This window comes from Bicyclus anynana, chromosome 8 (assembly GCF_947172395.1).
Source record: "Bicyclus anynana chromosome 8, ilBicAnyn1.1, whole genome shotgun sequence".
NCBI lineage: Eukaryota > Metazoa > Arthropoda > Insecta > Lepidoptera > Nymphalidae > Bicyclus > Bicyclus anynana.
In genome coordinates this window covers 5569807-5597058 of record NC_069090.1, presented here as the reverse complement: position 1 = coordinate 5597058, position 27252 = coordinate 5569807, and the positions used below count along the sequence as shown (strand labels likewise).

General features: G+C 38.2%; 1 long non-coding RNA gene across 1 annotated transcript; it reads left to right on the top strand.

The window, feature by feature from the left end:
• Positions 1 to 12728: 12728 nt before the first annotated feature.
• LOC128198323 (uncharacterized) lies at positions 12729 to 17964 on the top strand. The gene is made up of 2 exons (XR_008251040.1): positions 12729 to 13107; positions 16045 to 17964. It is a non-coding gene; the product is annotated as an uncharacterized LOC128198323 (long non-coding RNA).
• Positions 17965 to 27252: the final 9288 nt, after the last annotated feature.

Sequence of the window (27252 nt, the reverse complement as noted above, 5' to 3'; positions counted from 1 at the left end):
ATCTTTATTTATATTCATATTCCAAAGCGGTAAAGATTTACTTCCTATAGCTTTTTTGCTTTATTTGTGCTGTTATAGGGAGTGATCTGTGGATCTAATTTACCGAACAGATTTTGAAGGCTTTCACTAATTGTACCATATACACGTTATTTGTGAGTATCATTGACCATATTTTATTTTTTTCCGTATTCCCATGTGAAACTACGCAGGTGAAACGCTCTTAGACCTCTTTAATGGGACCCTATCGCAAAATCCGTTCTTAATGGAGGGCATTATATAATACTAATTAATTTCTTAATTAGTCCAGGTCTGGCTGGTGGGTGGCTTTGGCCGTGGCTAGTTACCACCCTACCGACAAAGACGTACCGTCAAGCGATTAAGCGTTCCCGTACGATGTGGTGTAAAAACCGAAAGGAGTGTGGATTTTCATTCTCCTCCTATCAAGTTAGCCCCCTGCCATCTTAGATTGCATCGTCACCTACCATCGGGTAAGATTGTAATCAAGGGATAGCTTGTTAAGAATAAAAAAAACCTACTAACTATAAACTACCTCCCTGCCAAATTCCAGCTTTGTACATCAAGTGGTTTTCGAGATTTTGTTATGTTTAACCTTTCGCATTTACATATAAAGATTCTCCTGTATCCATGCGTAGGCATATTACCTACTCGGACTGATAAACATATACGTAACTAAACATTTTGCGTTTATGAGTAAAGGTCTGCATATTGAACAGGGTTATAGAGTGATAACAATAAAATTATGAACTTGGGACCTTGCTCACGAGATTACCGCCATGTGGAATGTTGTGTCAACTATTATTGTTTCGATAGTTGTTTCAGTCAATGGTCTTATAGCGAAAAGCTTCGACCAACAAACACCTTATGAAGCTTTCGCTTAACTGTTGTATCAAGAGTCAGATACAAAAGGCAGTTATTCTTGAGACGGCGCGTATTGTGAGGAGGTTCCTCTCTCTGGAGCCCTGACTGGCACTCAATTGTCCCGCAGCGGGGCTGTTGATATTTTTTTATAAACTTTTAATAGTGGTTTGTACTTTATTTTTATATCAACATTGTTAAAAATTAAAAAAGGGCTAATAAATAAATGAGAGAAAAATATTTTTGTATCAAATAGTTCATACGAAACTTACCCATTATAAATATCACTTCTAGTTGCTATTACTGAAATAAACAATGTATTCACGACGAAAACCAATAAGACACTCATTCTATACCAATTTATCCGTTATTAATGTTATAAGGATAGGCACTATAAAATAAAATAATAAATGAACGATTATTATCTTATTTATTATTATCTAAAAAACCGTTGTAATTTTTCATTATCTTTATTCGCGTCGAAATGCCGACTTTGTAAAACAGTTAAAATAATATTGAGGAATCTCAAGGCGTGGCAGTTACATGCTTCATAATAAATAATAATTAATCCGTGGTAGGCCAAGATTTTATATTTTAGACATGTTACGTGCCTACAAAATCATCACAAAAAGATCTGAACTCTTTGATTAACAAGCTATTTTAACAGTGCCAGGCTTCCCTTTTCATAAGATATTTAGCTTAGAGCTTAGACATTGCTTTATATAATGATTTTTTTATCACCATCAAATAAAAGATAACTTACATAAGTAAGTAATGTAAGTTAACACAAAATTGGGCATGTGTACGCTCAGTAGAGTAGTTTAAATCGGATCACCTTTTACAGTGATTTTGTAGGCACGTACCGTAACATATTATCTAATAGTATAAAATCTTTGCAAATAATACTACGACCTATTTGATGCGATGCTCCGATACGTACGATGCGGATCTGTGGACGCCTACCATTATAAGAAGGGATGCTTTTTTTTTTTTTTCTTTACAAGTTAGCCCTTGACTACAATCTCACCTGATGGTAAGTGATGATGCAGTCTAAGATGGAAGCGGACTAACTTGTGGACTAACTAGGAGGAGGATGAAAATCCACACCCCTTTCGGTTTCTACACGGCATCGTACCGGAACGCTAAATCGCTTGGCGGTACGTCTTTGCCGGTAGGGTGGTAACTAGCCACGGCCGAAGCCTCCCACCAGCCAGACCTGGACAAATTAAGAAAATCTCAATCTGCCCAGCCGGGGATCGAACCCAGGACCTCCGTTTTGTACATCCACCGGGCACACCACTGCGCCACGGAGGCCGTCAAAAAATGCCTAGCCCTGAAGTAAACCGTTAAAATAATATGATAATGATGACGACGAACTCACATTCCACTGTAAATTGCTGTGAAAATTCACCTATTGGTGGAAATTGCGCACTCGTATCTCTTCACGCATTATCTGCGACAATAAACAAATACTGGTATAAACCGGTTTACACTCGTAACTCCCAAGGGTGTCACAACTCAGCAGCTTTCCATTTGCAATAAAAACGGTTTAGACCTAAGCTTAAAGAGTAACAACCTTCATCAAGGTTCGACTTTTAGAGGTAAAAGTACGGCTGAAAAGTCGTAAAAAACTAACTTGCAAAGTTTGAACATTTCGCCCGAAGCTTTTGTCTCATCGTACGAAGCCTTTGAACCATTCCGGAAATGAAGCAGACGTTTTCACAATTTGCCGTTGAGGTATTACGATTTTTCACTATGGAATCGGAAGTTTTATTTTTAATCATATACGTATTGAAGTATTGTTATCAATTGGATGATAATAATCACACTCTCACATTAATATCATAAAGACAAAAGTTTGTGTGTGTGTAAGTATGTTTGTCCTTTCTTTACACTGCTTAAACGATTTGGCTGAAATTTGGAAATAGATTTTACTTTTTAGGGAAATTTTGGAATTTGTGATAAACAGAAATTTACGCGAACGGAGTCGCGGGTGTCCTCTAGTGAATTATAATTGTTGATATTTACTTACTGTATCTTTTTTTTCTTTCATCCAAATGGGTTCCCTTTCTATGAAAATATCGAAAGCTAAAGTAGTGTGTCTGTAGAATTAAATCTGTCCCTGTGCCTTTAATTCAGATCATTCAGCCGTTCTCGGGTTATAATTGATGTGACTTTGGTTTATAATTTACTAGCACACGCTCTACGGTTTATCCCGCACTGTTCACGTTCCTGTGAGAATATATATTCCTAGCCTATATATTCTCACAGGAACGTGAACGGCGGATAAAATATAGCCTATGCAACTAACAAATAACGTGGCTATGTAAAAGAATTTTTAAAATCGGTTTAGCAGATCTATAGGTATATCAACAACACGATTTTATCGAAAAGCCCGTCTGCGTTGAAGACGCCGACAGTCAGGGAATGCGGTTTTAATCTACCGTTGTGAGCCATTTAAAAAATCCTTATATTCCTCTATCGCGCGGAGCATGATACTGTGCTCACCTATTGCCCTTAGTTTACTTTTTATTTTTTTACATGTCACATAACGGATACGATGGGCGAGCCGTCGTCCATTTAGGAGTCAAGTGAATAATATTATCTAATTTTATCTATAATACATTGAGCTCTCTATAGTGCTCTTAACAATTATTAATAATTATTTTTATTGTTCAAAATGTTTCGTGTACGATAATAATATGCATTCTGTGGCATAGGTACATAGGTAAAATATGTTGTCTTTCTTTCTTGTCTTCCTTTCTTTTTTGTCGGGGGAAATCCTCATTCCTTTTCACCACGGGGAGGCAAGAAGCTTATGCCGAGTTCATAGATTTTCGTTATCATTTTACCCAATGGTATAAATATTTATAGTTAATACATATAATTTTAAGCCCAAGCATTCATATTAGTCAAGCTTCCAAGGGCAAAACGAAGAAATGTTCTAATAAATTAAGCAAATAATTTCTTTTCGAGAGTTCACAGTAAATTCTTAACTTAACAAACTTTTCGCTCGGCAATTTGCGTACAGTTATTTTGTTGGTTTCCCGTGGGTCAGTAAAAAAAAATACTCTTAATTTTTTAAATTTTAACCTACTTAAAAATCATTATTTATCCGAGTCGACACAGAACCCTTATATCCTACTACTAAAATCTTTCATCATTCACTTCCCAATCTTCATCATGTTTTATTTTTTTTATTGTTTTACAAGTTAGCCTTTTGATTACAATATCAGCTGATAGTAAGTGATGATGCAATCTAAGTTGGAAGCGGGGTAATTTGTAAGGAGGAGGATGAAAATCCACACCCCTTATGGTTACTACACGATATCGTGCTGGAACACTGAATCACTTGGCGGTACGTCTTTGCCGGTAGGGTGGTAACTAGCCACGACCAAAGCCTCCCACCAACCAATTAAGAAAACCTCAATCAGCCCACCTGGGGATCGAACCCAGGACCTCCGTCTTGTAAATCCACCGCGCATACCACTGCGCCACGGAGGCCGTCAAAATCCTACTAATATTATAAATGCGAAAGTTTGTATGGATGTTTTAAATTTATGTTTGCTTGGATGTCTGTTACTCTTTAACGTCGCTACTACTAAACCGAAGATAGCTTGGATTAACACATAGGCTACCTTTTATCCCGGAAAAATCAATGGTTCCCGAGGGATTTGTGAAAAACTAAATTCCACGCGGATGAAGTCGCGGGCGTCCGCTAGTAAAGTGTAATGTTGATAGTAAAACGTCGATGTATGGATACTTGACCAGATTTATTGACACAGGGTGTAATAGGGTTAGTCCGAGCAGTTTTGAACACATCCAGAGTCAATAATTAATGAACCCGTTACACTCCGTGCCGCAAAGAGAACAACCTAACCCTATCGTTTAGTTACTCTACTGTAAGTTTAGCGTAGTATCTACTACATTGGGGTTGGTCCCAAGTATGTAGTAGATATGTGATACCCGAATTTTAATCGGGATCATGGATAGTTGCTGTCGATAGCGTGGAATCCGCTATTTCTTTCATTGTCACAAATACTTGAAACAAGATAGCGTTAGTTCGGTTTGCTTACAAGAAGACGAGTCTAATGAAAATGACATTAATGAACCGTCGCGTCGGAGAGTGTAACGGAACCTTCACTCCCCACCAATCAACCCATCTCCCAGCGCGCGATGCGAGCAGCTGCGCGCCGCGCCGCCGCTTCGCAGTTTGAATCGTGTCGTGTATTGTTCGCTGCGTGCATGACGGCTTGCCTTATGAAATGTCTTCGCTGCCGTTTGCGCAGCAGAAACGTAAGAATAATTGACCGTCAATGGCTGACTTAATACAGTGTTCCAAAACTATTAGTAGGTACATATTTGTAGGTATAGCATCTGGTCACTTTGGTAGAATGGTAATGCCTTCTGGCCTTTACGGATTGGACGTAAATTCCAAGACGTTAATATGCCTGCCGTGTTATTTGTCGTGGCTAAGTTGTCCCGCGCTTATAAGCCTTGATTTATTGCAGGGATTTATTAGAACAGGAGCTATTTACTTGGATATTGTTCATGGCCACTTTCAATTTGGCCAACTGTCGCCTACGGATTCAATATTCGAAGGATTTGCCATCTGTAACAAAGTGGTAAAACAATATTTAGTCAAAAAACAAAAACTGAAAAGTTAAACTACTAATTAGTTATATCCGTCTGTTGAAAAAGAAAATAAGTTAATTCAATAAAAATACAGTTAAGTGTAAATATTAATAAGGATATTAGTTTGGCCAGCTGGCCTATTCACTAATTTGGTCTTTACATCAAATCAACTGACTACAAGACACCGGGTAGGTTTCTATCCCTACGTCATTGACATTCCCAGAACTCGTACGAAGCGATTTGCTTCTTCGTTTCTTATACGCATGGCTAGGGTATGGAACTATTTCCCGAAGCCAGTATTTCCTATTCTTAAAACTTGGGCATCTTTGAGTTGCGAGTAAATAGGCATCTTCTAGGCAAGCGCGTATCACCTTAGGCCACATCTACACTTACCACCAGGTGAGATCGTGGTCAAGCGCGAGCTTATCTACTATATAAAAATAAGTCGGATTTTCCTTCCTGACGCTATAACTCCAGAACGCACTAACCATTTTCCACGGTTTTGCATTCGTTGGAAAGGTCTCGGGCTCCGTGAGGTTTATAGCAAAGAAAATTCAGGAAAAATTTCAACAGAAAAGCGGGAAAGGGGTAGAGAAGGGGTAGGGGGTAAGGGAATGGAAGAAGTGCACTAAAGTCAAAGCGAAGCTTGACCGGGTCCGCTAGTTCTTAATAAAAAAAACCGAGAAATATCACCTTTTCTATAATATACTGTTCCCTATATACTATTAAACTCTTTGACCTACTGTATGATATCCACGAAGTATTGCCAGTAGGCACGGGAAGACATTTGTTACTTAAAATTTCAATTACAATAAGTAAATGCGAAAGGTTAGGTTGCATTAATAACGATATCTCTAAAATCGCTTGACGTACAAAGTTGAAATTTGGCAGGGAGGTACTTTATAGGTAGTAGACGTCCACTAGGAACGGATTTTGCGAGAGGGCCGGATTAAGGAGGTCTAAGGGCGGTAGAAGTCGCGGGTGTTCGTTAGTTTCGTATATACGTCAACTAACAAACGTCATAGCTAGTGAATTACCCTACTGAAGTTGTTTGATTTGTTTGCATGATACGAGTATAAATGACTTTTTATCCACTAAACAGATGGGTGACGATCATTAGTAATTCGGGTCTTAGACTACTTGATATTTCTTATAACACTATACATCTATACTAATATTATAAAGTTGAAGAGCTTGTTTGTTTGATTGAACGCGCTAATCTCAGGAAAAATGGTCCGATTTTAAAAATTATTTCAGCATTAGATAGCCCATTTATCGAGGAAAGCTATAGGCGATATATTATCTCCGTACTCCTGCGGGAACGGGGACCACGCGGGTGAAACCGCGCGGCGTCAGCTTGTTTTATATAAACTTGTGAATTTTCTTCTAAAACCTTTAGTGGCTTCACAAAATTTCATCCATCAATCCACAATAGATTTTCTAGAAATCTCCATTTTTAAAGTCACACATGTTTTAAATTGTAAATCGAACAGTTTTCCATTAATAAACCCGAGTTGAAGATTATAAATTCACTTAATTTTAAAACAAGTTTTTACGAAAGTGCAGTGTATCAGAGTGGTTGATAGAAAAGTACGAGTAGGTATTATATTAGTTTCTACGCTTAAAATAACTGTTTTAATTACCTGAAATTACGGGTGTCTACTTATCGAGTATATAATAAACCAGTAAACATAGATTTCCTACCCTCTAATTATATATTTTACATAGTGGAAACTGTTATGCCTGGGTCAGTTAATCTTTATAAATTTCATTATGACGTATTCTTTGCAAGGCTTCTGTCAACTTTGTTCTTTTTCTTATTTTATAAAGTACAAAACAATTGAACAAGCAGATTATGCAAAAATAACAACGAAAAAAAAATAGATATATAAATTAGAATTGTTCATGAAATATTTTTCGTGAATCGTTATTGTAACGAGCTTCCTATTTTCCGAGTAAATAATTTTGTTTATTAATACGAAATTGAGTTTGTGCTTCAATAATACTTCGTCGACGTATTGGTGAAAGTTTCCTGCAACTCTTAGAATAACAACATTTCTCAGCAAGTTCACAAACATAGGTCTTGAAAGTTAAATAGATTCCGATGGAATTTCTCTCGTTCAGCAGACATCCCATAAATATCTCGTGGGGGTGCCTTTTACAACCATACGACACGACTGCTGTATAAAATAAGTACGATCTATACGTAACTTCAAGCCACTGGATGAAAACTCAAAACCTTGGTGTTTGGAAGGCTTTACAGGAAACCTATGTCCAGTGATGTCCAATGTCCATTGGCTGATCATGATGATAATTATTCTTGATTTAGTGGTAATTCTCGTTTAGTTGGTATTTAACTCTAATTTAGTAAAACTTTTATGTATGGTTTTTTGATGATGTCTGACTTCACCGATCTGTTCAGGCCCTACATTCCCGATACCTCAGTCGTGTCCATTACTTAGGGAATGGTCTTATAAGGAGTAGGTAGCTCTGTGTCGCTCTTATATATCCTGTACCCGCCTTCCCTTCTAATATAAGGCAGTATATCTGTACCACCCACCCTTGTTCCATCTCTCTTTACTAGCCAGTATGTATAAGACAAATTATTTATTTGAGAAAGGTTCGCGTGCCTTGTTCCTTGAGTATTGAAACTCGGTGCTCCTTCGTCTTCTACGTTAGCTAAATATTTAATATTACTTACATATAAAGTAAGGCAATTATCAAAAATCAATAACAAATTTTTGTGAAATGGTATGCAATTTGTTAACAGATCATTCTAATGTGTCAGATGAAATAATCGGAAGTTATTGCCAATAAAGAGATTTATTACAGCAGACAAAGCTTTAACCATTCAAAAGCGCTATTGTAACAACTGCTGTTTCAATAAATCATATAATAATTTGGATTTGTTTGTTACGGTGACTATTATATACGATGCTTATACAGGGAATGTGTTACTATGTAATGATGACATTATCCTTTATCTGTCCATAATATTATGTATAAAAATACAAAACTCTTACGTTCGCGTTATGCCGCTGGGTGCTGGCGGCTTGAGACCTTTTGTTTGGAAGTCTAGGCGAGAAGCCTATGTCCAGCAGTGGACGGCCATCGGCTCTTAATGATGATGATAAATTGTGTCGTTTTAATTGTACAATTATATGATTTATTGAGTCAATGAATATTGACAACGAGAATTTAAGAGGTCCTGGGGTAAGACACCCCAGGACCTCTTAAATTCTCGTAAAGCTTAATTGATGTACTTAGTAAAATTTAATATTCATTGACTCAATAAAAATTCTCAGCCCGGAGTTACGAAGTTGGTGGTGTTATACCACTTTATCTTAGAGAGTACGTTCAGTCAGTAGTAGTCATTATTATTAACATCTGTTAGTGATCGTAAAGAGTTAAATATTATCATCCTAATTGAAACCTCAATAGCTTTACAATAAAGGACTGACTTACGCCGAGACGTTATTGCTCCTATCCCCGCAGGACTACTGTCGTACCCACTCCTAACACAGTATTTTCCGACTAATTAGAGGGGAACTGGAAGTTCGTAGTCGGATAGGTCGCAGTCGTGTCGCATCGTGTAAAAGCTCTAAACTAAGTTGGAAGTGATAAGAATACATTAGTCGTCAACCGCGACAGATAATAATGTCTTTTTCAATTTTATGTTCGGGTAACTTCGCCCGAGTTATCTGACTCGGTTCCGCTCGCTTGTATTTATTAGGTATTTTTAAAAAGATCTGGAAATCAAAATTTATTGCGTTTTTAAATGGACTAAGAGCTTGCTCTAGCCAGACTTGCCTTATTTTATGGGGGTTGAAAGTTTGTTGCTCCTACCATACTCGTAGGTAAATAGCAGTAGCGAAGGTTGGAGTTTTGATGAAGGTAATCCAATGAAAAGGTAATTCATACCGCGTGATTTGGTTCATGTATCCTTACATAAATCATATTCATTGCAATAATGAATACTGTAACCCGACTGTACCTGATAAACAGGTACGGTAACCAATTAAGGAGTTAGTCCGGTGGTGGCATCATTTCCCCAGACGCCAGTCATTTAACCATCATCATCATCATAGCAGCCGATGGACGTCCGCTGCAGGACATAGGCCTTTTGTAAGGACTTTCGAACATCAAGATCTTGAGCCGCCTGTAGCCAGCGTATTCCTGCGACTCGCTTGATGTCATCAGTCCACCTGGTGGGGGGTCGACCAACTCTACGTTTTCTAGTCACCTTGGGACTCCAACGGTCATCGGCTCTTCGAACTATTTGCCCTACCCATTACCAGTTACTTAGCTTCGCGAAAATTCACCGAAAAACATAAAGATAAAAACATTAAGGGTCTCTAGAAAAGTTACCATGAAGCTAAGGGATTGGTGACTGGAGACATGAATCATGATATGATGTACAAAATATCAAAATATAAATATAAAGTATAAAACGTACGGTGTAATTTTATGAACGGAGACAATTTAGGATCTGAAAATCTGCTACCTTCACCATCAGCCTGTATCCGTCCACTGTTGGATATAGGGTTACCAGATGGCCGCGAATCGTCGGGGTTCTCCCGACATTTTCGGTAATTTCCAGGCACATCGCGACAAATCTTAAAATCTCCAGAAAAAAAATAGATTGTGGCATGTGACACAGACACGGCCGAATTTTTGTACGTGAATACGTAGTTGGTACAAAACGTATATGTAAGTGAAATACCCTGCCAAAGCTGGAGGACAGGTACATATTATGCACTTAGGTAAAATGTCAAAAGTCATTACCGGAGATGCGATCACAAAACACCGGTCGGTTTTTATGATTATTCTCATTAATATTTTATTACTCCCGACAACAACCCCAAAATCCCGATTTTTTGAAATTTTTGCCAGATATTTTGAATTCCAGATCTGGAAACTCTTTCAAAGTTATTAATTTAAAATTTAAATTAAAAAAAAAAGATCAGACTGCGTTTTCCGAGTCAGATTCTTCTGATAATTCTAAAATACATATCTTCCTTATTTTGATAGAGTAATATTTTATTACTCTATCAAAATACCCACCACACTGCTCCAATTCGGGTTTGCGGGCTTAGGCTGATAATGTTTCTTTAACGACCTCTATCAGATGTTGATGACGTAACACCGGGTAATACCACCAACTTCCCATCTCCGGGATGAAAGTTTGCACTGAACTGAATATGAATGAAGAAAAGCTTCATAGCCCAACCCAGGAGTCGAACCCAGAACCTCGTGATCCAAAGCCACGTAGTCTACCACTGGTCCACCAAGGCATTTAGTAGCTAGAAAACGATCATTAAAAAATCATATTCGGCTCACTGTATAGAAAGTCATTTAGGATAGTGCGTCCACTGATTCGCGCCTTACGTATCTATCTATCTATTGTCTTGTACTCTATAAAGGAACATAATTTAATTTGAAACAACAATCCATCAGTTACCGGCGAGTTAGTGATTTTCTCATAGTGCAAGTAGTTTGTTCGTGTTAGTTCGCAGAGCCGCACTAGATGGCGCTGGTAGTACGATAAAACACGCTCGTGATCTTCTTTCGGAGGAACCGTATATTCTAGCGTGACTCAAACTCTTTACTATCAAAATAACACGTGAAACTTACACGCAGGTGGTCAATCACAGCGTTGACAATTTTTGAAACTGCTTTCACTTGTGCATTTTGCATAGTTTTGAGAGCAGGTAAAAAGGTAAACAACATTCTTAGTAAAATCTTAGAATTTAATTTTAAGTTTAATTATTTGTATTAATAAACTAGCTTTATTATTAAACTACTAATTAGCATATGTCAAAAATCAGCTTATCTTTGATTTAATTTAAAAATCCATTCATAATTATGATAAAATAAAAAAGAAATTCTCTAAAACTTTCGAAGATTTTTTTAAATGAGGTATATGTCAGGCTCTCGGTCCAGTAATCCAGTTATTACAATTTTATACAGGGTGCTCGGGAGTAATTCCCATAACTTCAAGGTATTGACTTGTCCCCTTATAAGAGCGAACGAACTACATAACGAATATATTTTGAACTAAAAAAAATTGGTTGTGAGCGCATAACGTGAGCGGAGCGTAACGCAGTTTCTTGAAGTGTCACCCGGCAAACCAATTTATAAGACGTTGTCACGTCAAAATTTTTATGTTTTCACACAAAGTAATTCAATTTTTTTTTTTTATTCTTTACAAGTTAGCCCTTAACTACAATTTCACCTGATGGTAAGTGATGATGCAGAGCTAATCTAAGAGATCTAAGATGGAAGCGGACTAACTTGTTAGGAGGAGAATGAAAATCCACACCCCTTTTGGTTTCTAAGCGGCATCGTACCGGAACGCTAAATCACTTGGCGGTACGCCTTTGCCGGTAGGGTGGTAACTAGCCACGGCCGAAGCCTCCCACCAGCCAGACCTGGACAAATTAAGAAAATCTCAATCTGCCCAGCCGGGGATCGAACCCAGGACCTCCGTTTTGTAAATCCACCGCGCATACCACTGCGCCACGGAGGCCGTCAAAAATTCCGACTATCCTTAAAACACACGCCTATATCTATCCTTGCATTAAAAAATCATTAAATCAAATTAAAAAAATTAAGAGTCGTGATAGCCCAGTGGATATGACCTCTGCCTCCGATTCCGGAGGGTGTGGGTTCGAATCCGGTACGGGGCATGCACTTCCAACTTTTTATTTGTGTGCATTTTAAGAAATTAAATATCACGTGTCTCAAACGGTGAAGGAAAACACCGTGAGGAAACCTGCATACCAGAGAATTTCTTAATTCTCTGCGTGTGTGAAGTCTGCCAATCCGCATTGGGCCAGCGTGGTGGACTATTGGCCTAACCCCTCTCATTCTGAGAGGAGACTCGAGCTCAGCAGTGAGCCGTATATGGGTTGATAACGTAACGTACGTAAATTAAAAAAATACGTAAAACTTGGCTACGTCATAATTATAAGGATGCCTATAAGGGATACATTTTATGATCAACATACAAAATAAATATTGTACAATTTAAATTAATTTTTGTCAAAGAATATAACCCTAGAGTTATGGGAAATACTCACGAGCATCCTGTATAATGTAAAAGAAAAATTAAATACATCATGGAAAAGACAGACTGATAATCACGCATCGATATGCGACTGCGCATTCAATTCAAGATCAAATGACGCATATTAGCGACGTTGCCCCTCCGTGCTTACGCGACTTGATTTCCAATAGGTGTAGCAGCTACTTGCACCTGTTTGACATTATCACACAATTTGACACTGTATACAGACGTTGCCGCTCCGCACAAGTTAATGTCAACATTGTCAAGTCAACCTTTCCAACTGCGAGTAAACCATCGCACTGTGCCCGAATACGTATGAATATAAGGTTAATTTCATTGTGTACTTTGTCACACTGTCTCACGTGTCTTCCGTTTAAGCTTTAGTGACTGGCTGTGTATTAGTGTTTTGTGTTTTTCCGCGTTTAGCAAGCCTCGTTGACTGTGCATTATTTATTTATGTTTTTTCTATAAATAAATTAAAAATGTTTCTGTCATATGAAGTGGTGACAACGTTTGGCGTGTCGGCGGTGAGTTGAAATAGTTCTGTTTAATAATAAAACCGTTAAACTAGGTCAGTGGAAGTCGGTAATGGAATATCAAAACATTGGAATTAACTATTATGGAAATATCACCTACCTGACAAGGACGTTTAGTTTAATGATTGAGATGAATGAGTTATGTGTTCGAATAATTACTTACCATGTAATACAGAATTCTGTATTCATAGTTACGTATCTACCTGTCATATGTTACATAGAAATAGTTTCAAATAATATTGTATCTTCTATACTAATATATAAAGCTGAAGAGATTGATTGTTTGATTGAACGCGCTAATCTCAGGAAGTACTGGTCCAATTTGAAAAATTCTTTCAGTGTTAGATAGCCCATTTATCGAGGAAGGCTAAGGCTAAAGGCTATATGTTATCCCCATTTTCCTACGGGAACGGAAACCACGCGGGTAAAAACGCGCGGCATCAGCTAGTACATACTATATTACATATTTAAAGCTAGCGGACGCCCGCGACTTCGTATGCGTGGAAATCAGTTTTCTCAACGCTTGCGGAAACCATGGACTTTTCCAGGAAAAAGTAGCCTTTCAGTTGTTCAATGACCACCACCTCTTTTAGCCTGATTGTGTTCTAGTATCGGGAAGAGCTATAAGCACTTGAAAAAACAGTTATTTTTAAATCACAGACAGACACTTAAATTTTATTTATATGTACCTATTGATGATTGATGATGATTAAAAAAATTAATGATATAATTAAGTGACCTTGCGAAAAGAACCAAAAAGTTCTCGGACCAAACACTTAAACTCATGGAAGAGAGGCAAGAAATGAGATTACAGTCTTCAGCAGATGCGTCAAAATACCGACAAATCAGTAGACAGATCTCTAAGTCGCAAACCAGCGACTTGCGAAATTTCAATACCGAGCGTATTAAAAATGCGATTGAAAATAATCGAGGCTCGAAAGTTTTCGCCAGAGATCTGTCTATTGGACAGAGGCAGCTGACGCGTTTGAAGACCGAACACGGTAATCTAATTTCTTCCAAGCCCGAGTTATTAAGTGAGGTCGAGAAGTTCTATGGACAGCTATACACGACTACTCAGCAGCCTGTTGCCAATTTGGCTAAAGACCCCAGAGCCAAGTTGACCCGACACTATACCGAAGATATCCCGGACGTCAGCCTATACGAGATTAGTGTGGCTCTCAAACACCTGAAGAACAATAAGGCGCCAGGTGAGGACGGAATCACAGCAGAACTCCTGAAAGCGGGTGGAAAACCGATACTTAAAGTCCTTCAGCGATTGTTCAATTCCGTCATTCACGAGGGCACGACGCCTGAGGCGTGGCATAGGAGCGTGGTGGTTCTGTTCTTCAAAAAAGGTGACAACACCTTGCTGAAGAATTACAGACCCATCTCGCTGCTAAGCCATGTTTACAAATTGTTCTCGAGAGTCATTACGAATCGTCTCGCTAATAGGTTTGACGACTTCCAGCCTCCCGAACAAGCCGGTTTCCGAAAAGGCTTTAGTACCATAGACCACATCCATACGCTGCGGCAGGTTATACAGAAGACTCACGAGTATAACCAGCCACTTTGCTTAGCGTTTGTGGACTATGAGAAAGCCTTCGATTCGGTGGAAACCTGGGCTGTGCTAAGGTCATTGCAGAGATGCCGAATTGATTACAGGTATATCCAAGCGTTGAAGTGCTTGTACGAAAACGCCACTATGTCAGTCCGTATTCAGGATCAGACTACGAGGCCAATCCAGTTGCAGCGAGGAGTGCGTCAGGGAGATGTGATCTCTCCGAAGCTATTTACCGCCGCACTGGAAGACGTCTTTAAGCTTCTGGACTGGAGCGGACTTGGCATCAACATCAATGGCGAGTACATCACTCAACTGCGGTTCGCGGATGATGTAGTCATCATGGCACAGACTCTGGATGACCTTAGTACCATGCTCAATGACCTCAGCAGCGTTTCTCAACAGGTGGGCCTGAAAATGAACATGGGCAAAACAAAAATAATGTGTAATGCTCATGTATCGCTCCACCCAGTTATAGTTGAGAACGCTGCACTCGAAATTGTAGACGAATACATATACCTAGGACATATGATCCAGTTAGGTAGGTCCAATTTCGAGAAAGAGGTGAACCGTCGAATCCAACTCGGCTGGGCTGCATTCGGGAAGCTTCGCGACATCTTTTCGTCCGAAATTCCTCAGTGCCTGAAGACAAAAGTCTTCGAACAGTGCGTGTTGCCAGTGATGACCTATGGTTCCGAGACTTGGTCGCTAACTATGGGCCTCATAAGAAGGCTTAGAGTCACACAGAGGGCGATGGAACGAGCTATGTTAGGAGTATCTCTGCGTGATCGAATCAGAAATGAGGAGATCCGCAGAAGAACCAAAGTCACCGACATAGCTCAACGAGTTGCGAAGCTGAAGTGGCAATGGGCGGGGCACATAGTTCGAAGAGCCGATGGACGTTGGGGTCCCAAAGTGCTGGAATGGCGACCCCGCACTAGTAAGCGCAGTGTTGGCCGACCCCCCACCAGGTGGACTGACGACATCAAGCGAGTCGCAGGGATTCGCTGGATGCAGGCGGCTCAGTATCGTGATGTTTGGAAGTCCCTACAAAAGGCCTATGTCCTGCAGTGGACGTCCATCGGCTGATATGATGATGATGATAAGTGACCTTATTAATTTATTATGCAACACAGCTCAAACGCACGTGAAACAACGTGGTCTAGTTTCGAACCCAAACGGGGTCCTTGCCGTGACTCGTTGCAAGAACCAGCTCATGACTAAGGACCCCGTATGGATTCGAAACCAACCGAACATACTACGACGTTGTATCATTATGCATTTTAACCGTGTTTCATAATAAATGAATATGAATACGTATAGTTTAATTTTTTTTTTTAAGGTTGACCTTTTCTAATTTCTATTTTCAGTTCCTATCATTCTTCGTGTCAGTGACTATTTTGCTCACCGTGGTATCAAAACGAGGACTATTACGACCACCTCCCGCAGAGAAGCCTTTGATACCTCAATGTAAAGAGAAACCTCCACCGTCAGCTCCTGAGTTGGCTGCATTGGCCGAATCTATGTAAAACTATGTAGCGTATTAATAAGTTTGCTAAGTATATTAAAAATACAATAAACGGGATGTCGTAGTTTCAAATCAATGATGTTAAAAGAAAAAAGCGGTAGATAGGTTATACACGCTGCAAGTGGCACGTTAAAACTATGCTAATTAGCAAACCTGAGCTCAGTCGCCGCACTGTCATCGCGCCGTTGATTGGCAGCTGAAATAATTTTTGTGTGCCAGTTCTAAACATCGAAATGTGGTTTATGTTTTTTATTATTCTTTACAAGTTAGCCCTTGATTACAATCTCACCTGATGTGTGATGCAATCTAACATGGAAGCGGGTTAACTTGTTCGGAGGAGGATGAAAATCAAACCCTTTTCGGTTTCTACACGACATCGTACCGGAACACTAACGGTGACGGTACGTGTTTGCCAGTAGGGTGGTAGCTAGGCACGACCGAAGCCTATCTAGCTCTTTTTTCTTCTAACATCATTGTTTCAAGCCATGTTGGCTGGCTAGCCATCGTGTCATTGTACTAGTAGCACTATTCTGTTTTCTGTAAAGGTGTTTTGTGACTCGATAGTGTGAATTCTAAGAATTCATATTGTCTCTCTCTCTATCTCGTGTTACTCAGTCTCTCTATGCTCCTTATACTGGGGTTCGATTCCGCTATTTTATACTCGTCGATGTAATATTCGCTTATAACACATATTATTCGAATTTGAACTTTATTTCTATGGTAAATTAAAATGACACTAACAACGAAGTTTCCGTGGAAACCAACTATGCCACAGCATTTTACTATATAGACCGCGGGGACTGTTCGTCGCGATGTTGCCCTTACTTGCCCTTACACTTGCGTGAAAATATTTTGGGAAAATTCGTGGCAAGACCAGTTAATGTGGCCACCTCGCGCTGCCGTGTAATTGCCCAGCCTGGCCAGTCAACTTCCCTGCTCGCTTTTCTCGTTACTTCCCACGCCACTAATGCAGTGTGGCTTTAGAGAAGGAGAGATAGATAAGAATTTGATACTCAGACTGTCGAGTTATAAAACATCGTTACAGAATAACACTACAAATCATTAGTGTTTTAAGAATCATCCACCATCCATAAGGTCACAACCTTCATAAGCCATGTGGAATAGGTCCAAGTAGGTATCATAAGTTTTAAACTTTTTAACTGGACAGGCTAAAGGTCAAAACTCATTATTAAGCCTCAGACACCCAACGGGAACGTCTCGCCTATACCAACCGCGCGGTCACCTCGCCGGCCGCTTGCCAATACGAGCGTACATTAACTTTGAATGTCCGAGAGCTGGAGGACATTTTTGGATATTTGCGGTTGTAAGCTCTTGGTCCAATATAAATTATACTTGACATTGGTACATTCATCATCATCAGCTTAGGACCTGCTGGATATTGGCCTCTTGCATGGACTTCCAACCACCTTCCACCAGCATCAGCGGTTCTCTGCAATGTCTCTGTCCGCTTTATGTCCTAAGTCCTCATAGTGGGATAGTGGGGGGTCGACCAACATTGCTTTGCGACCACCTCTTATAAGAACAATATGGTACCTACATTATCAGTATCTTATAATGTTATTTATATATAATAGGTACACCCAACAATTAATACAATTTCGTGTTTGAATTGTACATTAGTAGTTACCTTAAATATTTTTGTTAGTGGGTGCTTATTTTTATTTTTTCTTACCGTCGTCTGTGTTTCACTAAATCATTTTTGATCATATTTTTACTTTTTAAATAAAAAATAATTTTAGGATATTTGTTTTTTATTTCAAAGACTTTTGAAACTAAAATATAATTTTAGCGAAAATACCTTTTCTTATTAATTTTAAATTTTAAATTTTTAAATTATTCTGAAACCCTAAGTTAATTAATTATATAGATTTAATAATTCTTATCACCTTATCAGCATCGTTTAACGGCCCACTACAGGGCCAGGCCTCCCACATTAGAGGGAGGGGATATGGAGCCAAGCCCCACCATGCCAATGCGGATTGGCAGGCTTAGGGTTGACAATGTTAATTTTCAGCCACTCAGATGTTAATGTTAGTGACCGGGCCAACGGCTTGACGTGTTCTCTGAGGCATGGGGTAGTCACCACCAACTTCCCAACTCCAGGTTGAGATTTTTTATTAAAAATTAACCCAGGACCTCGTGATCCTTAGCCACATAACCACTGGACCAACGAGGCAGTTTAAGCTATCTATCTATCTATACTTATAAAAAGACTGTAGCAGGTCCAATTATGTACACCTAGTCCACCATGCTGGCTCAATGCGGATTGGCAGACTTCACACACGCTGAGAATTAAGAAAATTATCTGGTATGCAGGTTTTCTCACGATATTTTCCTTTACCGTTTGAGACACGTGATATTTTAATTTCTTAAAATGCACACATATGAAAAGTTGGAGGTGCATGCCCCGGACCGGAATCGAACCTACGCCCTCCGGAATCGTAGGCAGAGGTCTTATCCACTGGGCTATCACGATTCATCTATGTGTGTTACTTAATGTCAATGTAGGTATTTTGTACTATAACACAAAGCTTTCTTGTTAGCAATCCGAGAATGTCTAGATACGTAACACTTTGAATCCATCAGACTTCAAAGCCATAAAGCATTTAAGCTGGGGCAAAATAAAGAAATAAAAACGGCGGCGGAGGAGCGAAAGCAACATTTTCCAACGCAAAGTGGCTTAAGAGTAGCGGTAATAAAATCAATCGGACCGGAAAACGATCGGGAATCGAATTCTGAACCGTCGCTTTTAGAGGAAATTAGGCGAGAAACGTCAAATGGAGACTTGCGGCACAGTAATGGAAGTAGACTGATTCCTAAATGCAATCAATATCCGATAAAGGAGCGGCCATTTTGTTTTAAGAACGCTTTCAAAGGCAAAGATAGATAGTGGGGAGGTTTTGTTGGTCAATTCTGTATTTTTAGGATCAAAGTCAAAGTCAAAATTCATTTATTTCAATTAGGCTTATTTTACAAGCACTTTTAAAAGGTCAATTATGTCATAATTTAATTTAATCTTATGGTAATAATAGTCGAAAACTTAAAACTAAAGTTACGAGGTTTCCAAACGCGCCTTGGTCCGAGAAGAGCCCACAACAAACTCAGCCAAGGTTTTTTTTGTTTACCACCATTTTACAAACCTATTTAAAACTAAGCACACAGTCGTATATTACACTTTAACACCAAGCTTTTTTATAATTAATATAATCATTAACACTATAATAAGCCTTTCCCAAAAGCTTGCGTTTAAAAAACACTTTGAGCTTTTTGAGAGGCATTTCAGTAGCTTTGTGTGGTAGTTATCGATAGGTGTGATAGTTATAGGTACATACTCACAATCATCTTGAGAAAATCTCTGAGATTGCACACCTCACGATTATGGAGGTGTGAAGTCTCAGAGATCATTTTCTCAAGATGAATGTGAGTATGTACCAGGATGTCGTTGCAGTGGACAAGGGTCTTACCACGCTATCCCTAGGCAAAGAGAACTGGCGCAAGCCTATAGTAATTAGTAACATAGATTGTGTGGCAATATGGAAGAGCAAGGAGTTGCATGGACGATTCTACAAGGCCCTTACTTACCGGATGTAGATCAAATAACATCTTTTGTTTTTTTTTTATTCTTTACAAGTTAGTTCTTGACTACAATCTCACCTGATGGTAAGTGATGATGCAGTCTAAGATGGAAACGGGCTAACTTGTTAGGAGGAGGATGAAAATCCACACCTCGTTCGGTTTCTACACGACATCGTACCGGAACGCTAAATCGCTTGGCGGTACGTCTTTGCCGGTAGGGTGGTAACTAGCCACGGCTGAAGCCTCCCACCAGCCAGACCTGGAAAAATTAAGAAAATCTCAATCTGCCCAGCCGGGGATCGAACCCAGGACCTCCGTTTTGTAAATCCACCGCGCATACCACTGCGCCACGGAGGCCGTCCGATTTGTATCTTGGTTGCAATTCGGTGACGTTTTTGGGGAAACCGAGGGTTTTATGTGTGCAATTACGGACGAAGTTATTATACAGGTGAAAAACTACCGGAAACATACTAGTAACAAAATCGAAAGGAATTAACATAATAATATTCAATTAATTTAAACGTAAATAATTGTAAACTTCTGATATAATTTATAACTTGTAATTTCATGTAAAATAATTGTTTACTCAAGTGTATTTTTAATAATTATAAACGCAAGTGAATTTTTAATTATGCTATACAAACAAACTTTTTTAAAATTCTACTTCTATTCTACGCGTCAGATTGAAAAGCATGGAATTTTTACAACGGTAAAAAGGATAGCGAATGGTCATTGAATACAAGATATCCGTAAGCCATATTGCCGTATTGAGCTTATTCAAAATACGTAGCAAGGATTCCAATACAATATTTCCCTTTGAAACTCTTTTATATCGACATAATAATTCGCTTTCACGGTTCTAGGCTTTCGAGTTTCGCAATAAGACTGAAGGACTAAACCTATATAAGTATATTCAATATTAGTAGTCCAAGAGAGGGCTGTTGCTTTTCTTAACCAATGAAGACGACAAAAGCTGACTAAGTCGACGTAATATTATGACTTTTAAGAAGACTTAAAATTTTGTAGGTTTGGGTGTACTCTTCTATAACAAGATCCCCAAGACTGTGATGAACCTGCCAATGCATAGCTTTAAGCAATGCGTTAAAAAACATTTGCTTAGTCGAGGTTACTACACCATCGATGAGTTACTTAATGATAAAGATGCTTGGAGGCCGTTGGATCAGCTTCCACCTTCACACAGGAAGTAAAACTATAAGAAATTGTAATGTTGTCATCAATTGTATATTATAATATTGTATGATTTTTTTAAAAAAAGAGCAACTGTTGAGTTTCTTGTCGGTTTCTTCTCAGCAGAATCTGCCTTCCGAACAGGTGGTAGAATCTTTACAAATAGTCAACTGACGTATCAAAAGTGCTTGTAAACTGAGCCTACTTGAAATAAATGAATTTTGAATTTGAATTTGAAGAATTAGGTGAAATACTATCTTCTATTGTAGTTTACAAAAAAAAGGTAGCCCATTACAGCAAACATACAACATACATGAATGTAACATCAACATGATTTATATTATCATGTGACTTTTATCATAGATTGGACATCTATTTCTCCCAAAATAATAATTAAATTATTAAGTACTTATTAACGTATGACTGCAATTTAGTATATTAAGTGGGTTACGGTTTTTTGAGATGCTGGGGTAAATCTTTAACTTCTGGGAAAAAAGGGTTTTCAGGACACAAAATATTTCCGCGTAAAATAAATCAAAACAGGTACTTACAAACAGACATGCTCCATTTGGAGTTTATAATTTTATTTAAATATAAACTAATATTATAAGAGGTAAGAAGAAGATAATATTCTAAAGAGGTTTTGTTTGTATGTTACGAATAGGGCCCAAAACTTGACCGATTTTAAAAGTGAATTTCACCTTTCAATAGCTTTCAATGGAAAGCTAGAATAATATCAGCGAGTCGTCGTTATCAACCCATATACGGCTCACTGCTGAGCTCGAGTCTCCTCTCAGAATGAGTGGAGTTAGGCCATTAGTCCACCACGCTGGCCCAATGCGGATTGGCAGACTTCACACACGCAGAGAATTAAGAAATTCTCTGCTATGCAGGTTTCCTCACGATGTTTTCCGTCACCGATTGAGACACGTGATATAAATTTTTCTTAAAATGCACACAACTGAAAAGTTGGAGGTGCATGCCCCGGACCGGATTCGAACCCACACCCTCCGGAATCGGAGGCAGAGGTCATATCCACTGGGCTATCACGGCTCATAGCTATTAGCTATATTTTGTCCCCATTTTTGCATGAATATGATATAATAAAGACTTACCCAATATTATTTAATATAATAAAGACTTACCCAACTCAACATCTGCTTTTATTTAATACTCAACAAACTTAAATAAAGGAGATGGTGCATTTCAGGTCCATTCTTGTACCACGTATAATTAAAATTTAAAAAATACAAGGATTTTATTAAAATCTAAATGAGTGAATGAGTGAATATATGTAACTAAATAAAAAGAAATAAATAAAAATAATACCCAAGTTTATGAATTTTACAAGATGGCGCCCCTAAAGCAATTATGACATGACAATTAACAGCAAACGTCAAATCGACTACTGCTTTGAAAACGTCATCAATCCGCCAATATTACCCTTAGATATTAGTGTTGCATTTCTTGGGAGAGAAAGAATATTATTTCGAAAGAATTAAAGTTAAGTCGTAGATTTGTATAATTAAAAATAGTTATAAAATATAAAATTTTCTTTTATTTCCGCCAAAATACAACGACTGACCCTAGACTCCATACAATTTTGGACCATGTCCTTTACGTTAATGTGATCATTCAATAATCTAACAGTTGGCTCTTACACTATAGGTACAGTAACTCAAGTACGGTCGAGACTAAACGAATGAGGACCAGTGTTAGGCGTGACCTTGATAGTAATTCGGTACTTCTGTGGAAGTTTATTACGTCATCCGAAGTATCTACCTACTATCTGCATTTTAATTACTTATGGAGCTCCACGACTTATTATAGACTAGCGGACGCCCGCGACTTCATCCGCGTGGAAACCAATGTAAACTTTGAAGCTCTATTTCACCACTTTAGGGGTTTACATCACATTATATTTCGTATTTTTTATGATTTATGAACAAATTTTTAAAACTGTAACCCTAAAAATGAAGGACTTTCCATACAAACTTTCAACCCCTAATTCACCCACTTCTCATTTTATTTTAGCAATAAAAAGTATCCTATAACCTTTTCCGTATTATGGTCTTAACCCGTGCCAAGTTTCATTTGAATTCATTCAGTATTTTCAGCGTGATGCCCCAATAACAAAAAAACACGGACAGACAGACAGAAAAAAATCGAAAAAAAAAATATTTTTAGCTTCAGTATCGATTATAATTTTCCAACAAAAATTTTCAAAATATCTTCAATGTACAGAATTCGTATTATAAGTATTGATTCTAGATGGCGCTGGCGTCCGTTATGCCACGGTAACGGTTGGAGTTACAAATGGTATAAGTAAAATCTCAAATTGTGAATAAATGTATAGAATTCGACCACTTTTATTATAAGTAAAGATATAGATTATAAAAAAGCAGGTTCCAATTTTTTTTTATTTAAGGTTTTTAAGCTCTATATTTCATGTTCTTTTAAAATAAAAATAATTTGATCTGCTTAGTGGACACTCGGAATAAATGCCCATACAAAATTGGGACATGTCCTTTGATATGAGTCAACTACCCTATACAATCACATAAAAAAGATGGACGATGGCCTCCGTGGCGCAGTGGTATGCGCGGTGGATTTAATGATGGAGGTCCTGGGTTCGATCCCCGGTTGGGCCGATTGAGGTTTTCTTAATTGGTCCAGGTCTAGCTGGTGGAAGGCAGCCGTGGCTAGTTACCACCCTACCGACAAAGACGTACCGCCAAGCGATTTAATCCTCCTCCTAAAAAGTAATCTCAGATTACATCATCACTTACCATCAGGTGAGATTGTAGTCAAGGGCTAACTCGTAAAGAATAAAATAAAATGAAAAAAAAAAAAAAAAAAAAGACCGAGCCAAATGAAACCTGTAGCGCACCTAAAGTACAACTTTCATTTCATCGTTACCAACAGACGTCTATTAGAAAGTCAATTGTTCTTCACTTTACATATGGTATAATGTGACACGGTTCACGCGGTACGATGCGAAACCTTTGACGCCCTTATGAGTTAGAGGCTAAGGTTGAAAATTGAGTCTATGGACGCCAGGTAAATCTGCTTTACAAATTGAATAACCGGTTACAAAGTCGCCTCTAATTTTCGCTTAGCTTTTAAAGGATTACATAATGGTAATCCAACGTTGAGATAGAGTAAATTCTAAGCTATATTATTTAGCGATGTTTTAACAATATTTTTTGGAGTTATAGAAGTTGTGGGATTTGATTTTATTGTATGAGCTCAATCAGGGCCCTGTCGTTCTACAAACGCAAACGCTTCGAAAACTAGAAAAATGTACGGGAAAGACAGATCCGATTAATAACTCGATCACGTGACGTGTCGATAGCGTGTATTATTCGCAATCACATTTCAATTTTCAATTTGGCGTTTGCGATTGGAGAAAGAGAATCGACGTGACATACGTCAATACAGACCCAAGTGTGGTTGGTGGTGGCTAGTGGCAGCTTTTAAAAATAATATTTTTTTCCACATTTTTAGGGTCCCGTACCCAATTGGTAAAACGCCCGCCTGTCACCTGCTTATTCACTATTTTGGTTTTTATTGTCAACCTATTAAAATAAACATCGAATCAATTGACAAAATGTCATCTACATACTGTATGATATCCACCTGTAGGTACCGGATGACATTTGTTACATAGAATCTCAATTTCGTACATCTCAACTAGCTTAAGTCAAAGATGGTGAATTCATGCAGGACTCCAAGTCGTGACAGTTAGAGAGTTAAGGTTTTCACAGTTGATGTATTAATGTTGCCACAGTTGTATCTATTTGTTGTTATAACAACAAATACTAAAAAAACGAAACAAAATCAATATTTACGGGGGTTTCTATGTAACAAACTAGATTTTTGACGTTTTTATATATGATGGTACGAAACCCACCGTACGCGAGTTTGTCTCGCACTTCGCCGGCTTTATTTTATATTGTTGCACCGTTTCTATTGGTCGTAATGTGATGTAGCCTATAAGTATTTCCCGATAAATGGACTATTTAAAACTAAAATAATTTTTCAATTCTAACGAAAATATTTCATGAGATTAGCATATTCAACCAAACAAATTCTTCAGTTTTATAATTTTAATTGTTTAGTTATTAATAACACCCCTCTTTTGCATTGGTAGTACGAGTATAAACATCTCCAGCAATGGTTAAATACAGATTCAAAGTTAAAGTACAGATAAGATAATAGCTACTTGGTTCAAGGCACTTCCTATTCATCAGCCAAAAGTTCCTTATTGGCCCATTCATTAAAAGTTTCTAATCATCGAACTGAATGGAGTTATTAGGCTGTCAAATTAAGAAGTTGTTTTGAATTTGAACTTGTTATCAAATTATTTTGGAAGAGTATTTATGCACGACCTCTCTGGCGCATTGGTAATGCTGTTGTTCTCAACAGAGAGGTCCTGGTTTTGAATCCCAGCACGGATCAATTGAGAATTTAATAAAAATAAAAATATAAAAAAAATAAAAATAGCTTTATTTCCTTACAATTACTGACATTTTTTTGAAAATTATTATTATGGTTTACAAGTTTTATAGATTGTTAGTAGGTTAGTTGATATTATCTAATTTTTTCATTTTATTATTCTTTTTTGTAAGGACTGCGCATAAAGCAGTGAAAGCCTCCTCCAATTGTAGCCATTGTATTCTGTCTCTGGCTGTTCGTTGCCATGTTTTACCTGCAACCCTGACTATATCACGTCACTCCACCTTTTTAATGGTCTACCCCGATTGAGAATTTAGCATTGTCTAAATTGGCTTTCCGGAGTGGTGTTGCTGCGTCGTCTCATAGAAATATCTGTGGCATGTCACACGATGCCCACATGGGGTGAATGCGTTGCGACGACGGAGCGGCACCGCTCAGTTGTACAAGCGTCCCAAGGATTTACAGACATAACAACGTTGCGGCGCCGCACCGCTCGTGTGCCCACTGATACAGTGAAATTTTTGCTATGTGGCGCCGTAACGCTCTTAACACCTTATTGTAGGCTCCTTCAAATCAATAAATAAATAAATCATTGCATGAAAACGAAAAAACTCAGACCAATTATTGTATAGGACATGGCCTCGCTAGACGTTACTTTTCTGTCAAAGTATATGATCAACGATCTAATGCGATAATAAAAACTGTCTCTATAGAAACGATGTTAAATAGTTGTAATCGTGTTCGTCGATTAAAGAGCTCCGTAAAAATATCTTTTTGTGTAATGGAATTGTGTAAAAAACGGATAAAAACTTCTAGTTTAGTATAATATATATACCAAATCAGAGCTCGTTTTCCTCAGAAAATGACAGACAATTTTGTTCGTGACTATGAGTACGATACAGGTCCTTCTATAATTGGTCTGAGCTAAAAAACAATGACATAAAAATCGCTTCCGCAGCACCAACAAATAGTAAATTTCCAACTATCAACAGGTAAACGGTTACAACGACCACTTTAGATTACAAAAAGCAAACTGTAATGTACATGTTTATGGATACAATTAAAATTTATCGAACGCTGGCAGTGAATTGAACGGGTAATTGGAGTTGGTGCTGGAATTGCATTTTTAAAGCGCAATTCGGCTTTTGGGCTATTATTTAAAAGTAGCAGACGCCGCGCGGTTTCACCCGCATAGTCCCCATTTCCGTGGGAATAGGGGAATAAAATACAGCCTTTGTCACTCACTTAGATGACGTGGATTTCTAGTGGTAAGTGCAAAATCCAGTGATTTGCCCAAATATTATAATGTAGTGTCTATTTCAAAACATCTTGTGGAGCTCGTCTCTTGAGCCTTTTGAAAGTTGTACCAGGTTTCTTCATCATTAGGTTCCTTGCAAGTTGATTTGGATGTTTACGAATAAACTTTTGGTATGTTTTCATTGAGTGTGCAAATTCTGTCTGTAAAGTCTTAATTTTTAGTTCACGATGCAGGCGATCATTTTTGATGTACCAAGGAGTATTGGTAATCATGCCGCAGGGCTAATTTGGAAGAATAAAAAAAAAGAAATAAAAAGAGGGCTGCTACAATAGAGATAGAGTATTTATTAATAAAACTAGCGGACTCCCGCGACTTAGTTCGCGTGGAATTTAGTTTTTACAAATTCCTCAGAATTTTCCTGGATAAAAAGTAGTCAATTTCAAATTTGAATTAATTCGGTTTGAATCTGAATTTCAAATTTGAATTAATTCGGTTCAGTAGTCGCGGCGTGAATGAGTCACAAACTATCAAAATCATCAGTTTTTAGCA